Genomic DNA, 18,010 nt, shown 5'->3' on the forward strand with positions numbered 1-18,010 from the left:
CATTTTATTGTTATTATTATAGTGTTTTAATAGTTAAAATTCCTCAAGTAACAATAAATGTATATGTCAACCTAATCTCATCTGTCAGTTTTCTAAGAGAAATCAAAAATATTGCTATACTTTATCTTTTGCTTTAAAATATTTATAAATGCGGTTTTGTCATGTGAACATCAATTAGTCACTTAAGTTAACATTGATGTACCTTTTATAGTTATATTGTTTTAGTTTTTCTTAATGCTATGATAGCACTAAAATTATTTTAATTCATGATGGCATTAAATATATCTATGGAACACTCCCCAAAGTTCACTTTTAATTAAAATTCCTTAAGAATTAGATAATTGAGCATAAGCTCATAGCATGGATACCTTCCAAGAACTAACAATAGTTATGTTAGTGAATTATGTTACCTAGTAACAAAAGCACCATAGCATTTCCATAACATTTTAATAAAACATCCAAATTGTCCTGAAGTTGTCAGCCAAATGCATAGGAAAAATACTTACAAATATTATATAACAACCTCCATGAAATAAGCATTTATTTGCCTCAAACTTTCTTTTGTATATTGTACTAATTTTTTACCTCATCCTGGAAACTTGTTAGTTCTCTATCAGAGTAGGCATGTTAAATAAAGACATGGAGAGAAGGAGGGGGAACTAACTGGTAATTTTAGAACAGAAGATTAGAATTTCTGAAATAAAGATATTTTCTTGAATGTGATTAATAGCCAAATAGACATGAGAGAGAAAAATAATGAATTTCAGTATAAATTAATAAAAATTACCTAAGGTGAAAGACAATGAGAAAATATATTTTTAAAAAAGAACCAACAGAGATTTGGGAATTTGTTAGGTAATCTGACATAGTCCAACATATTTGTAATTGAAACAGTAGAAGGAAAGAGTTGAGGAAACATATTTAATGAATAAGATTTGATATTTTCCAAACTTAATGATAGACATGCATTTTCAGGTATAAGATACTTAATAGATATCAAATAGGAAAAAAAAAAGAAGTGGAGAATACCATAGTGAATGATTAGAATCCACAGATAAAGATTACCTTTTACAACTAATCAACATCAAAATATTACACAAAAATAGTAAGAGCCCCATTAATAACTTCTCATCATGGAAGTTAGAATCAACGGAAACAGGAAAATGAAGAAATATCTTTAAAGTGCTGAAAAACAAAACAAAATAAAAACTATCAACCCAGATTACTATATCCATAGAAGCCATCCTTCAATGATTAAGATTAAATAGACTATTTTCAGATTTAAAAACACAAGAGACTAGCCTTACAAGTAATTTTAAGAAAATCATAGCAGAGTAAAGATTGTTCTTAAAGAAAAAGAAGAAAGATTTAAACAGATAAATATCTGGGTAGATGGAAAAAGACTACATATAAGTACACATATATGTATACATATATAAATGTTGTCTAGATTTATACATACATAAATTTAATACAAGAAAGATCTAACATAAAGAAGATGATGTACATATTTACAAAATGTTAATATTTTTAAAAAATTTAAACTCTTTTTTTAATATTTATTTTTTAGGTGTAGATGGGCATAACACAATGCCTTTTTATTTTTATGTGGTGCTGAGAATCGAACCCGGGTCCTGCCCATGCTAGGCGAGAGCTTTACTGCTGAGCCACAATCCCAGCCCTTAAATTTTTTTTTACATTATTAAATAAAATATGAAGAGTTAAGAATATATGCCACAAACTTTGTGCCAGTTGGGGAAAAAAAGTGGAGTTAAAATTAAAGAGTAAAATTTACTTGGAATTCTAAAGAAATATATTGAATAATAAAAAAAGAAAATGAGATCAAGAAGATAAGAGAAAAAAAAATTGAGAAAAAAAACAGAAAATGTAAAAAAGCTGACTAAAGTCATAATCAATACTCACTTTAATTCTTAACTTATTAATCTATCCAAATAGATGTTATTTTCAAAACTAGGATGACAAAACAAGACTAACCATATGCTATCTACAAAAGGCACATTTTTATTTTATAGACAAATACAGGTTGAAATTCAATGAACAGGAAACAATTTAAAATGTAAGTTCGAAACATAAGACTGAAAGAGATATGCTATAAAAATTTCCAAGATAAAAACAGAAAAATAATTTCCTAAATGGTAAATTGTCAATTAATCTGCAGGGCATAGATAGCATCATGTATGTATTTCAACTCCTTTTTCACATTGGTCATAGTTCAGGTGTAGTTCTGATCCATAACATCTTCATTCATGGTCTCTATCTGAAACAATGGCAGATGTCATATCACAGGGACAAAAGAAGCAGGTCACCTTCGCTCACATTTCATGGTAAAAATCTTCTTTGATGCCTATCCTTGAGTTCTACGTAAATTACATAACACTCCAGCAGGAAAAGATTCTGAGTATTTATGAAAAATGATAAAAACTGCCAACTCAGTAAAGCTTAGGGAAAGCTAGAGCTGGAACAATAACAATATTGAACCCAATATCTGTCATGAGATTACTTTTAGGTATAATAAATTCTAGAAATATTAATGCATTCTAAACAAAAATCACCAAAATTTATAAGTGAAGCTCTTCTCCTTTTATTGTTATTTTAGCTGAAATATTTATATAAAAAGGGTGGATTTAGCACCATAATTTTTCCTTTTAATAATTCAAGTTTTTGTCACAGGCAAGTTCCTCATCCATAATATTTTACTTTCCTAAATTCATAATTGTTAACTGGTAAAAGTTATCATAAAATGCATAATTTTAGAAATTAATTTTTTTCTCAAATAATTACTATATTTGCGAACTTCATAAATAGTAACTAGAATGCTGAAAATATTTGTGACTTTTAAATTGTGATTTATTTTATTGGTGTAAGTGGCTAGCTATAACATTGCTAGAAATCATTCAATGACTACTTTACTAATAATAGGAACTATATTGCCTTCAGTTCAATTGGTAATTGCACATCGAATAATGCCAGAAAGTCACTAGCCTGGGTTGACCTGAAAATGTCAAAGTAACTCCATTGTCTGTGATTAATTTTATGCTATACATTCAGCACCAATTTTAGGTAAGCTATTAAGGAATTACAGATGTCATCACAGTGTTTGGAGACATGCAATTTTATGTTCCCAACTTAGTCCTCAAATAGTAGCTGTACAAAAGTAAAACAGTTACAGCTTTGAACATATAAAATGACCCATAATAACCGATTAGTTGTTCTAATTTTGAATGGATTTGTGTTTCTAACAGGAAAAGTGAGGATTGCCTAAAATTTGTCTAGTTGAGGCAAGCAATACATTTCAATAAATTTTCTCAGTAAGCTCAAGAAAATATAATGCATGGTGAAGCTGGATCAAGGTGAAGTGAAAACTCAGAGTTCCTTTGGAGCCAGTATAGGACAACATGTCATAGCAAACTATCAACCTGAAAACATTGCACTTAATTATACACCTCCAGTAAAAGTATACTTACTGGCATGATACCTGCCATAGCATAATATGCCAAGTATACATTTTTATGTAATGGATTTGGAATGTGGGTAGATCCTGCATAACTGTCATAGTTCTTCTCACAAAGGTGGGCTGGTCTGAATTTGATAATAGCTACTATTGGGCTTGCCTGTGCTAAGCTAATAATTTAGCTTCAGCTTGTTGAGTCTTATTCTTCTGTTTTATAACCAAAGCCTGTTTTTCATTTTCATATAGAAGTTGACCAGCCAACTGCTTGGGTGACAAAGAGAAGGTGCCTCTGGGAAAGTTGTTAGAACCAGGCTGTAGCATTGAAAGCTTTATAAATCTGTTTGGATTCAAATAAACTGAACATCCTTAATCCAGAGCTGGAATCAATAACCATGATTTATTTATTTTTAATCTACAACATGAAGGATGGTAAGGTTTAAAAACTGTGATTTATTGTGTGTTTGTCGTGCAGTTTCATTTATCATTAGATTTTTAAGTTTAAGGCGTCTCCTTTCTCAGTGCCTCCAGGTTTTAGTTCTTTAAAAATATATTTTTTTCTAAGGAATTGCTCATATTCCAAATTTTGAATGGTATTCCTTCCAATGTAAAATGGGGTTTTCTTGCCATTCTCCACTTCTGTCTGCTAGAACTGGCTGAATATCAATAAAAAATAAATAATGTTATTTCTTGAAGGCTAAGAGATAAAAGCTATTTGAAAATTTTCAGATGTTTCCAGGACTCCTCTAAAAGAATCTGAATTTAACAAGTTGAGAGTCTAAAACTGGGCTCTGGGAACATATTTATCAGTTTGTTTGTTTTTGTACTTCTATAGCAAGTTGCCCAATGAGTACATTGTTTTAGGACAAAGAAGAAGTTTAATTTCCAACTTTATTCTACTAATAAAACCTCAGCAAAAAGATTTCTCAATATGTATTTTGCAACTTAACCTGGAAATAGAAAGTAATATAGAGTTTAATGGGATTACAGAGCTTAGATTATACATCATTTGATAAATAGAAATTAATTAGTGAAGTTTATAATTTATAGACTAGACAAGATACAAAGATTATTTAATGAAAAATAAACCATGGTACTTCAGTCAACATTTTTAGTAGAGCAACTGTAACATCATCCAGCAATAATATTAAATTTCTTCATTCATGTCAAGTACATTTACTGAGTATATTCTGGATAATAGCTTGTCAATCACTGTGTACAATAAAATACTCTGTGTTAGAGATGCATTGTCATTTTTTTGCAGTAAAACTTCATATCAAATAGAGGCATCTTAACTTTATAAAGAGAAATATGAGAAAAATAAATTTAAATATAATATTTGTGTAGTTTATAAGATACTGGGCATAAAATGAGTAAATGATAATATTCATGACCTTAGTTATCCCATAAGGACATTTCATGATGTTTCAGGAAGTTAGTCATTAGTGTAATAGAAAAAGAAAAAAAAAATATTTATATGTATATTTACATATATATATATATATATATATATATATATATATGCGTGTATATATGTATTACACATTTCATCACACAAGGAATATAAAACATTAGTCTAATGAAGCAAATTTAAACATGCACCCTGAATACTTTATGATAGTTTGACTAAATGTTATGAAGGGAAAAGGAAAAGAGGAAAGCACCCCCAGTTTAACATATACACTATGCTATTGGCATTTTGTGGGTCATATTGTGAAAAAAAATCTGTAATAAATGCTCTACTTGATTAAAATGATTCTGTGAATGTATAACTAGAAATCAAACTGTAAGTTATAGTTACAATGCAAACTATAAATTATTCAGATGATAATGGAGTGGAATGCAATGGAGCAATATAAGAATTAGAATAGATACCATCTAAAAGAAAACACAAGCCAAATGGATGAATAATTTGTTTTTCCATCATCTCTCAGGGAGTCATGACTGGTCTTTCTTAAATTATAATTGTATTGCTTTTATATTAGGTTTGGGTAAGAGTCTATAATGCTATATATATTTAGTTTCATCATATATAGCAGTTCACTTGTCAAATAGATTTCTTATTTTCATCATTTTCTAATTTTAAATCCCCTATATACATGCACAGAAATATAATTGAACTAAAAACTAGCACACACAAGAATTTTGTATCCATGTCAAAGTAGGAGAAAGCTGGCAACCAAACTTTTAGAATAATAACTTTTAAGTTTATTCCACTTTTCATGTGGAATGAACAGCATTTTTATCCACTCAGTATGTGTTTAATTGCCAGCATGTCCCCAGCTCCTTAATGTGCTTTGGTCACTGTTTATGACCATCAAGTGACAAGGATTTGTCTCATTTTGCTGTTCTTTCCTAATTTTTTCCAGCAGTGCTTTTTCCAGGCCAGTCTCCATTTCAGGTTCCTTTGTTTTGCACCTTCATTTAAGAACCTGTTATGTTCTTCCCTTTTTAAACACTGTCTCAAAAGCTTATGTCTCCAAAGTACCTTATCTTACACATCTCATGACTGAACATTACTTACATCTTTGTTCCACTCCTGCCTTTTCAATTTACTTCCTTCTCCTCCAACAGAACAATATTCACATAAGATTCTGTTTCCTCAGGCATCTCCTCTAATTCTGGTTCTCATCTATCAATCAAATCAACTTCTTAGTTTACTTTTGTCTATCCCAAAACATAAACAAAATCTTGACGGTAGCTCATGAGACATCCATCTCCTGGTCTCTTTCTTTCAGCAATAGAAGGAACAAGCTGGGTGTTTGAAATTACAAGAAATATGGTATGCTGTTCACCATGCAATGCAGGGCTTAATTTCCTAGCATCTATGGCTAGAGAAGAAAAATGACAATGCCATTCTCTGTATTTCTATGCCTTAAAGTTTGACACTCAGACCACAGAAATTGCCCTGAGCTGGTATCTTTTTATTTTCCTTCCACTTTCACAAAACTTCATATGAAAAACCATTATAGAAATCTAAGACTTAATCCATTTTCTCAATTTAAAAGCACAATGATGAAAGTATTATATTTTGATATTTGCCTCTTGCTCATTTAGAGATATGAACAAGCCACTAACTGATAATTTGCTTAAAAATGGTGCATAACTTCACTTTAAGTAGATTAACAAACGTCCTTCAGAAACTCATTTTATCTTTCTTTTTGTCTACCTATAAATATATGAAATATTTGTAAGTAAATACATAAATAAAATCTTAAGTGTGATAAAATAGTACAGACGTATCTATTTCTCATTTAAGTGTTGAGCATATTCAATTTGGTACAATTCAAAGTAAATTTGTGCTTAATTCACACAGTTGAATCAATTACAATGTGCTGGTGAACTATTTGAGATATTTAATAAAAAATATGAAGGATAAGAAGAACTTTAGGTACAAAATATTTTAATTCAGTATAATAAAATGATGTGATGGGTTTTCACATGTATATTTAATTAGATGTTTGCAGTGAAAGAGAATAGAATATTCTATTAAAATAAGTTTAAAAAATACAAAAATTCTTAAACAATATAGACAATATTTGGTTCACAAAAATAGGAGTCCAGGGTTGGCTAATCATTTGATTCTGGCTCTCCTGCTCTGAAATTCTTCTCACTACCTCTTTTGCAACAAGGCAGCTTCTTTCTCAGGCTGCTAATAGCTCAAGACCTGCATGGAGCATGACAATTTGTGGAAGAGAAAACTTACTTTCTAGTGACTTGTTGCAAACAGAGCAGGGAACAAAGAAAGAAAGCTAGCAACAGAAAAAACAATGCAAAAATGCATTTTCCTCATATTTTAAACCCATTTTCCCAGATGTCTTTGCCTGGATAAGTCATGTGACTATCCTTCCTGAACCAGTTCCTATCATCTGGCTAATGCCATGTGATGATTGGCCTAAGTCTGATTTCATGAACCAATCACTAGCAAGGGGCATGGCTTAGCTTTAAGACAGGGGAAAACAATCAGATAAAGTTGGTGGACCTAGATTTCTCTGCAGTGAATAAAATGGCCAGGAGTTATAATTACAGGTGATTTCTACTCTCCATCCAGTGTGTCAACCCTGACCTGCTTTCACTAGGCATACTTATTTTGTGTGTGAAAGAATGTATAGATATTTTTATAATTTTTCTTCTTTTATTTATTTTTTGGGGGGGTTACTGGATATGGAACCCAGAGGGCAATTTACTACTGAATTGTATCCCATGTTATTTTTATTTATTTCTTTATATTTTGAGACATGTTCTTGCTAAGTGACTGATGGCCTTGCTGAATTGCTGAGGCTGGCCTAGTACTTGCAATCCTCCTGCCTTAGCCTCCTGAATCATAGGGCGTATAGACATATGCCAATATGCTTGGCTATTTCATTTTTTTTTCTAAAACATATAGAGTCTCTAAGAAAATGTGTGCATGCACGTGTGTGTGTGTGTGTGTGTGTGTACACATGCTCCAATATATGTAATTAAAATTCTAATTCATTTCAATTGTACTACCCCATTTAGTCTCATCTGAGGTAGTATTATCATTCATCTGTTTAGACAGATAACTATATTCATATGAACAGAAACATGAATATTGACATGGATCTGACTATCCATAACTAACTAGATTAAATCCTTTAATCTAGAAGTTCCTTTTCCAGAGCAAGCTGAGTTCTGAAAAGTTATTTGTTTCTAATCTTTCATACTTTTCTTGCTCTGGCAAAGCTTTCTGGGTTCTGCTAAATCCAGAAATTCCACTGAATCGAAGATAAATCAGTCCTTAAAGCTGTTAGATGTTCCTTTGGCCTGACTCTGATGTTGAGTCCATCGCTGTCTAAACAGCTCCCGTGTGCTGACTTTGGTTGCCCTTGTGGCCGTGACTCACCATGTCTTGCTGTTGGCCACGGCATTATGGAAATTTCTGAGTCTGAAGCTCGTGATGTCCCATAGGCTGTTGACCAGGTTTCCTGTGGTCTAGACAGTGGCCTGAGGGAGAATAAGTTGAGTTAGTATCTCTTCCCTGAGCCATAGTATGTAAATATTGGATTGCTTTTTGAAACAGTCTCAAATACCTTCAATGTGTTTGTGCATAGCTAACATCTCAAGAGGTCATACGACTGGGTGTTGAATTTATGCTTATTGTTTAGTAAGGTAAATTTTGGAAATAATTTCATAAAATACAATACTTCAACTGTGCTGTCTTTAATTTTTCTATAGCAATCATTTTATAAGTATAATTATCACTCAGACAAATTAGTTGAAAAATTTATAAGATGAAAAAATTTTCTAATATTCGCAGTGGTAATTTTCTTTTATTTAAAATATAATATTGCTTCATGACATCTTTCTGTTTATTTACAAATCCATTTATACTTATGGTTGTATTGCAAGAAAACCAAATTTTGGTTTAAAATGAACAATCATATTAGAGCTGAAATATGCACTTTATAAAATCATCAACTTTAAATTTCCTTACTTGCTGTAACAATCAATTTGTTATAGTTTTATTTAAGCAAATCCTTTTAAGGAATATGTAAGCTATCTAAATCAAAGTGCATTTGAATGTCATTAATGTTTCTAAGTGAAAAAACAAACATATTAGTCTCTGCTCTTTGGTAGGGTAGAGTTTTCATAGAGAAATGGATAGATGTACAAGTAGACATATTTAAATCATTTTTATAATTTTTTTCTTGTTACTGTGAGATCATGTGAACTACATAATAAAATACCTTTAATTAAGGTATCAATATATTCTCCTCAATTTTTATTGCTTTAAATTAGTGTTAAGTGTTTCTTGTTTCCCAGAACTTGAAAGAGAAGGCAGTGGAAATTCCTGTATGCAGTCAGGGAATTCCCCTCCTACCTCCTTTTGCCTGGGAAGTACCAGGAAGAAATCTTTACTTAATTTTAAGGACCACACCTTTTTTTCCCAGGAATCCTGTGTATTCTTTAGAGACCCTGGTATTAGAATCAGCCTGGGAGCAGGTAGAAAACTTCAGTGAATCACTCCACCAGCCAAAGCATTGTTGTTTATGGGTCTCAGATGCTGCAAGCTTACCATTAGATCAGTGTAGTATGTAGGAAGTGGACCAGACTGAGAGTCCTGGTACTGTCAAATGGAGTCCTCTATGTAGTCTTAAAAGGAAAAACTAAAATTTATTGACTTTCAGATTACAGATGATCAGAGATATTAAACTGGTTTCATTCAAACACATGGCCCCAAGGAATTCAGTAGTGAATTCCCAAAGGCTCTAAAGTATGGAGATTCATCCTTTCATTTTATTTCCTGTATATTCCAAGTCTTCACATGTTATTTGTCTAGGAGAAAGGTTTACTTGATCTAATCCTCATAATTACTTTATTTCTAATTGTAATTTATGGAGCTATGGAATAGCAAAACACCTTTTTTAAAATTTCTTGCTTAGAGTTATAATATCTATTCTTTGTGTTTATCAGTCTCCAGATTAGAAGTTTTTCTGCAAAAGCTTTGTGCGGTACTGTGTACCTACTAATCTTTTCACATTTCTATAGTCACTACATAATATTTTTTTTTTTACCTTGGGAAACATTGTGATAGTTATAATATTTAAGAGCAGAGGAAGTTGCTCTCAACTTTATGAGGTAAAGTGTTTGCGATTAATAGTTTTGTTTCTTTCTTATTTCCGTGAAACAAGGCAATTAGTCATAGCTGTTTTCATAACCCCAGGACACAACTCAAGCTTCAGCAGGTTTTCATCTTCCCCACACATTATTAATCTACTGGCTAGATCGCTAAATATTTGATCATCTAGCTTGTGGTTTCCCTTCTTGCTTCTGTGAAATTGAGTACAATATTACAATATCGTAATGAAGCTTAATTGATTTGAACTGATGAAGTCTAATTGATTATAAGTTGAGTCTGCTCAAGGGTGAATATAACTTTGCTCTATGACTACACCACCAGTAAAACTGCACATCATGTTCAACCACAAGAATGGAATCCTAAGTAGAATAAGTATGTATGACATGTCAAAATATACTCTACTGTCATGTATATCTAAAAATCACATTTTTAAATTTGTCACATATATTATAACCAGTGGAATGTGCATATAGAAGTAGTAACTGAATCATTTTGTAATAAATACAGTTATTTTGATAGACCTTCTCGATTGCATTACCTTTAACCCCCCCATGATTGTATATTGAGGGTAAGAGAGTTATCTTTTCTCTTCCAGGCATCAAGAGCAACATTACTTAAGAAATATCATCTATACCTGCACTTGATTTCTATTTGAGATTTGAACATGAGATCCAACTTGATGATCTCATGTCAATACAAGACCCTTTAGGAGTCTTGGCAAAGGGTGGAAGTACTTTGTAGAAGAAACGTGAATGGTTTGAGGACAGAAGGTAGACTCTTGTGGTTTTTCAAAGCAAGATCACAAATCCACTGATGCTTTTCCATCAAAAGGTGCAGCCATGCCATTTTCCCTTGACTTTGGACGAGATGACTGCCATAATAAAATATAGCAGAGCAATATTTTGCTTCTGAGGCTGTTATGTCATGAAATTCTACCTTTTTATTGAAGCATGATCCCGAGAACTTAACTCAATTAGGTTGTTGTAATGAAATAACACAAACTGGATAGCAAATAAATAACATAAATATATTGACCACAGTTCTAGAGTCCATAATCAAAGAAAGGACAGAGTCAGTATTTTATAAGGATTGTTTCATTATTTATCAATCATGTTTTGTGCCCAAATTCTCACATGGCAGGAGGGATGAAAGAGCTCTTTGGTGCCTCTTCTATAAGGGTACACATTCTTTCATGAGAGCTCCATTCTCAAGGCCTTGTCATTTTTCAAAGGTCCCATTCCCATCTCCTAATGCCATTACCACGAAGGTTAAGATTCAGCACAAGAATATAGGTTTCCTGATAGTAACCCAGAGCAGAAGCTTCAGTTGGCAGCTCCAGCCAAGTCTGGTCTCTGAACTAAGCCAGTTTGCCAAATACAATTTCAGAAAGATTCCAGATGATTCCAGGGCTCAGGCACTCCCAGACATGAGGTCTTCCAGTTAGGTATCCAGATATCATGAATAAGGGACAACAAGCCATTCCCGCTGACGCTCTGCATTCCTGACCTACATAATCCATGAACATAATAAGTTGTTCTTTGACACTACTGTTTAGTTTGATGTGTCATGCAATAATTGGTAACTGGAACACATCATCAGCATATGTCAACATAATGAAGATCAGCATCTATTTACCCATTTCAACTTTAAAACTCTGATTTTAAGTTTGATGCACATTTCTCTTGGAAATGTTTTTTTAAAAAACTTTTTTTTCCTTACAACATGACGTAAGTTTCTAAGTAAACAAGTAAAAAGGATAATACTACATGCTGTTTTAATAGCAAATATGTAATGTTAATCATGAGAATTGAGTTTGTTAGGGCTTGTTTACTTTCAACACCTAGAAAATAGAAATATTCTGAAAGGTATTTTAATATTCAGTTGTTTTTAAGGAAAGTGACAGCTGATTCTGAATAAACCACTTTTTCTCTACCCTGTGTTTTTAAACTCTTTTTCTAACCCTTATCTCTACCATAAATTATGTCTGCAAAATGTGAATAATATTAAAATATTAAATGTTAGAATCTAATAGTATTTTATTTAGTAATATGATACTTGAACAATGTAAATATATCAAAGATTGCCACCGTGATTCATTTTGATTTTCTGAAATTTTTATATAGCTGCACACACATTTGCTTAGAATCCATTAACTTTGGATTGCACTAAGACAGTCCTTAGAAATAATTAATAACAATCCAAAATAAAATTAAATATTGGTATACTTTGAAAGATATTATCTAATGATATAAATTGGCATTATCTGAACATTCAATAAGCATAATCCTTCAATTTTCTTGGGCATGAAAACTTTTCATTAGCAGTAGCACTAATGTTTACTTTGAGGAAATGTTTGCAAAGCCACATGAAACTTAGGGAAGGCACACATGAGGCCAAATAGATGTACGTTTCTCCTTTTATTTGTTTTGACAAATGATCTGAGGCATCTTTCAATATCATCTTTAGAGTTAAGTTTTTATGTGGGTTTTCAACACCATCTTCTAATATAAGAATTGCAATAGCATTTGTTAAAAAAATAGGACTATCTTTTGTTAGCTGAATATTAACCTCCAAATCCCACATTTGAAAAGTGTGCTCAGAGGGGAAAAAGGTTATTTATGCATGGAGTAGGAAAGAATTGGAATTGCATAAGGTTGTTTGGTCTTCTTCAAAATCTGACTGCTGGCATTAATAAAAATTCAAATTCTTTTGGAATAATCTATTGTATATAACTCAATTTTAATTATTACAGATTGATTTCTCTTCATGAAAGTCAAAATCATCCTAAGTGATTATGTGTATCTCACAACTAATAAATCTTATTGTCCAAAGTAAATTTCATTTTAATTTATCAAAACATTGTTTTCAAAACCATCATTTTTTATTCACCTCTCTACCACTGGAGACAGTGCTACATTTGTCAGTGGCAAGAAATACTAAGGAATGTTCTAGCTGTGCCATGTTTTATCAGCCAAGCTCCACTCCAAATAAGTTGAATAAATAGCCACATACCTACCTACTAACATGCATATATATCATGTCTTTGCCAAAATAGACATCATATTACAGCACCAATTATATTTAAGTGACCAATATAAAGAGTATAAAAGCAAAATAGAACAAAAAATAGTACTTTTAAATACAAAGTTTTATAATATTTACATTTTTTGTAAGAAAAACAATATGTCACATTCTAATAGGTTAAAAAAAGGTTCTAATACATTTAGCCATATGTTTAACATAGAAACTTTAGCAAGTTTTTTTTAAGTAATTTTCATCTTTAATCTTCTTCTGAGGGTTTATGAAGAGCAAGGATTTGGTAGAGCACCAATGACAAGCAGGTGCCAAATGTATATTAGCAGTTTTCTCTGTTCTAAGTGCAGATAAAAGTTTTGACCATTCTCATATACTCTGGTATTTGAAAACAATGGACATTATCTATGTACTTTTAAATTATGGTTAGCTATTATTAAACTGTTTATAGATTTAAGTCAGATATTTAAAATAATTTTACTTACATTTTAAAACAAAACATGTTGAATTTTCTAAAGATCAATGTTGATAACTATGATGACTATTATAAGTTAGAAAAGTAAAACTTGTAAAAAAAAAGTAAATACACATGAAAGGTAAATAAAGAAATGTATTTAATTAATTTATCATCATGCTGAGTTATACACATTAAAAACAGCAGAATTTGCTGACTGATAGACTATGATTAATCAAATTGTACATTTAGAAGGAAGTCAATTAGGTGTCCACATGAATCATTCCATTTTGTCATCATAATATTGGTGGCAAATATACTATTCCTATTTCAACATTCATCAATTTTATGTAGTATTTATTGTTCTTTGCATATAAGATGAGGATACAATTATAATTTCATTCACTTTCCCCCAATTTCCCCAAATTTTACATGAGACATTCTTAATTCCAATTAATCCACTCATTCATTCATCCCATCATTCAAAAACATTTCATGAGAATATACTCTTACTATTGCAGGTTTTTGGTTCATAATGGTTATTAACACCGATTAGGTGCCTTCTCACTTAGAATTTAAACTTCATAGAAAAAGATGGTAAAAACAAATGAATAAAGCAATTAGATAGTAGCAGGACAGAAACAACTTTCTTTGACATCTTCCAATAGACAATATTGATGGTACTGTTTTGGGGAAGAGTCAAGCAAAGCCTTTCTTAAGAGGTATGATTTGACACAGACCTCTAATTTTAGAAGGACACAGTTAGGTGAAGACGGAGATTCTAGAGTGCTAGGGGTATAGGGAGCTTCAAGCACGTGGCTATATTCCAAAGTTGGTAAAAATATGGGAAAAAAGCTTTGGGAAAAAGAGCTACAGTTTGAGGTTCACAGTAATGTGTTGCTGTGCAATGGGAATATGTACTGAAAGTTGCTTTATTAGGCAAACCCATTGTTCTGTGAACATCATAGAGTACTTAGGCAAGCCTAGGTGCTATAGCTTATGACACACCCCAGCTATTTGGTAAATACTACAGGACAAATGGCCCATCACAGATGGAAATGTTCCTGTGAGGTTCATGGCTGAATATTGTATTTACACAAAACTCTTGAAACATCACAACAAACATGTCAGTAGGGATTCTGGATACCAAATTCTAGGTATCAGGTGCAGATTTTTAAGATGGAACTCATCAATGGATGACATCAAATCAATGAGAAAAGTTTAAAACAAGTAAAAAGGAATAGAGAAAATCACATGCTCTAGTCCTTTGGGACTCTGATTTAAAGGTTGGATAGAAGGTGAGATGTCAATAAAGCAATCTAGAAAGAAAAGTTCTGCTCTTTCTAACAGTTGAATGAAAATAGGTAACTGAGGTATTCTACAGATATTTTGCATTTGACCATTCCTGGATCATTTTGTGTTCTTGGTGCGTATTCACTCAGAGCCTATTTTCTCTTGTGATAGAAGAAGGGAAAGATGATTCTCTCCAAGCAATGATCTCCTACTCGTTTTAGATTATAATTGCTCTATTCAGGACTCCCTCAAACCAAAATAATGCTCTGCTTCAAAAATGCCTAGAATTGGTGCAATGCATTAATAGCTTACTTCTGCATTCCAGAACCATGTTTTGGATTTACACATCTTAAAATAAATTTTCTTTATTTCCACAGGATATTGGGAGGGAAGAAGGTAAATACCTATGCTTAATCTGTCACTTTCCACTAGTAGTCTAAATGTTATTTGTATAAAATAATTTCCTGGAAAGTACTATACAGTAAAAAAAAAACACATATATCCTGCTGTATAAACTAAGTAATAATTTCCTCCTGGAAATTGAAATTGAGGATAAGTAATTGAGTAAAATTAACACTTAACTAATATGTTTTCTTTCAAATTTATTAAATATTTTAGAGCTTTTGAGGCAAGATCAGCTCTTTTAACCTCATAGAACCCCTTTATTATAATCAGTTTACTGGAAATAACTCTCCTGGTTATACTTGGAAATTGTATTTTCGTCTTTCTAATTATACTAAAATATAAACCATGTTTTATTAAATTACCTCTTTGAAAAGAGAACACATCCATCCTTCTTTACTGAATGAACTGTTTGCTTTTAACATTTTGGATAGTATACATCTCAGTAACCCAGTGTTCTTTTAAAATTGTAGGGAAAACAATCATCAACAAAACTACCACAGACATGGCTTTAGATAATGCTATTGTTAATAATTAGCTACAATTCTGTGAGCAAATTCACCTCTCTGTCAAAGGAGATAATTTAACACTCTTCATGCAATTACTGACAGCATTAGAACCCATGAAATGTGCTACAGCACCAAGCACACAGTAAGCATGCAATCCATACTTGCTGAATCTTTCTAAAAAAAAAAAATCAACACATCTTCATGGGTTTCTAGTTAGATTAATTTGTTCATTAGGTATTTTCACATTGTGTTGAAAAGAATCTCAGAATATGATATGAAATCCATGTACAAGGTTGATGTTCATTTAAAACCATATATTTTGTTCAGATCTTTTTTCATCTCTTTTCTGGCACTGCCTACCATCAGATGATACACACCATGAAAAGTGAATTGGTTACTGAGCTTTTCCAGCTGTGCAAAAGGAAATCAAATTCCATACTTTTAAGGTTCTATGTATAAGGAAAACATTTTTCGTGGCAGGTAAATTAACTATCTCCAGGTGAGTGGCTGTATTTCAAATTGCTGTTAAAATGATTGTGACACTAATGAGTGTTTAGCCTTGGAAGCAGGAATAACTCATTACTTTGTGACTGGTTCTCTTTGGCCTCTTATTCTTTATGTGAAAAAGGAAAATTTTCCACATGATAGGAGTTGATGTTATCCAGCATGAAGCTGGCATGGAAGCCCACAGTGTGAACAGAAATATGCCAATTCTCATTTAACCTATTTGTTCAATAGCATTACAGCACAAGCAAGTTATTTTACCTTTCTAAAGTCTCAGTTCCTCATCTGTAAGACTAAATTACAAAAAAGTTGTAGGAAGTCCATCTTATTAGTGAGTGCATTAACAGTTAATTCAACAATGAACACAGAGCAAGCTCACTACAAATGGTATAGCTGTTCTTGTTCTCGTACATTTTTCTGTTCTATAAAAAAGAACCACAATTCAATGTCAAACTTCATAGATACCTCTCCTGGTTTGTACTTGTCAAAAATCCTATACACCATGTTTAGGTATTTTACTGGGTAATCTACGGCTGTCACCCATTAGTAGACCAAAAATAAAAAAAAAAAAAATAGGTAGTATCTGAGGGAGCTGTAGTATCCTGTTATCTTATAACAGTCAAAAGAAAGAAAGTTTACAGGGGGGAGAAATTAATGCTTTTCATATGGTATTTTTGGTTGCTAAGATACCATGTCTACCATGTCTTTTTCTTTTAGGGTTTACTTCTGTGTGAAAGACATATACTTCAAGATCCTCCCAGGAAAGAGTATATGAAATGAATTTTGGATCCATTTATGTCTCAAATGACCTTTATTTACTTTCATACTAGATTAATACTTTGATTGGTATGTGAACTTCCCATGGCTGCTGCTACAAGTTACTACAGACTTAGTGGTTTACTATAATACAAGATCATTTGTATTGACTTGGACACTTTTACTTTGCAAAAATCTTATCTCAAGTATGTTTTCAAAAGGGTGCCTTTGCTTGAACCCCCTGTCCCCGCCCCACACCACTATGACATTCATCTAGAATGCTAACACTGAGATTTTGTTTTTCAAATTTATGTTTATATGGATGTGACCCTAAAATGACATTGATCAGTTTAATTTACTTCTGGTGTGGTCCAGTGCACACACTGATAATTTTTTTCCTAGGAAGGATGAGACCAACCAAGGAACTCATTTTTTCCATAAATTCCTCTATAAACATTCTAGCATTCTTTGTTCTAAATTTTCTGTTAACTCCACTTAGTAAAATGCCTGTGTTGCATTAAACTGCTGCTTTCTGTTTCCTTCTCTCCCATAGTTCCACACCAGGGGTGGTAGAAGATGAGAAAATACGAAGGTATTAGGCTTATGGAGGAAAATCCATAGAATTAGTCTTAAAACTATACAAACTTATTCTCATAGAATTATCTGTTATGACATTTTTAGCTTCTAGACACCTCCTACATTTCTTTGCTCATAGCCCCATCCTACATTTTTAAAGGCAGCAGCAAATGTCTTCTCCCTCTCCACCTTTCCTCCCATCATCAATATTATAGATTTTTTCTTATCTTTATTTTTCTGTCTCTCTCTCTCTTATAAGGATCTTTATCTTTGGATACACCCACATAATCCAATATAGTCTCCCAGTCTCAAAATTCTTAATTTAATATCCCCAAATCCCTTTTATACACAAGGTAGCATGTTCTCAGGTTTCAGGGATTAAGGTGTAGTTATCTGAGAGGGTCATTAATATT

Source organism: Marmota flaviventris, chromosome 8, assembly GCF_047511675.1.
Source record: "Marmota flaviventris isolate mMarFla1 chromosome 8, mMarFla1.hap1, whole genome shotgun sequence".
NCBI lineage: Eukaryota > Metazoa > Chordata > Mammalia > Rodentia > Sciuridae > Marmota > Marmota flaviventris.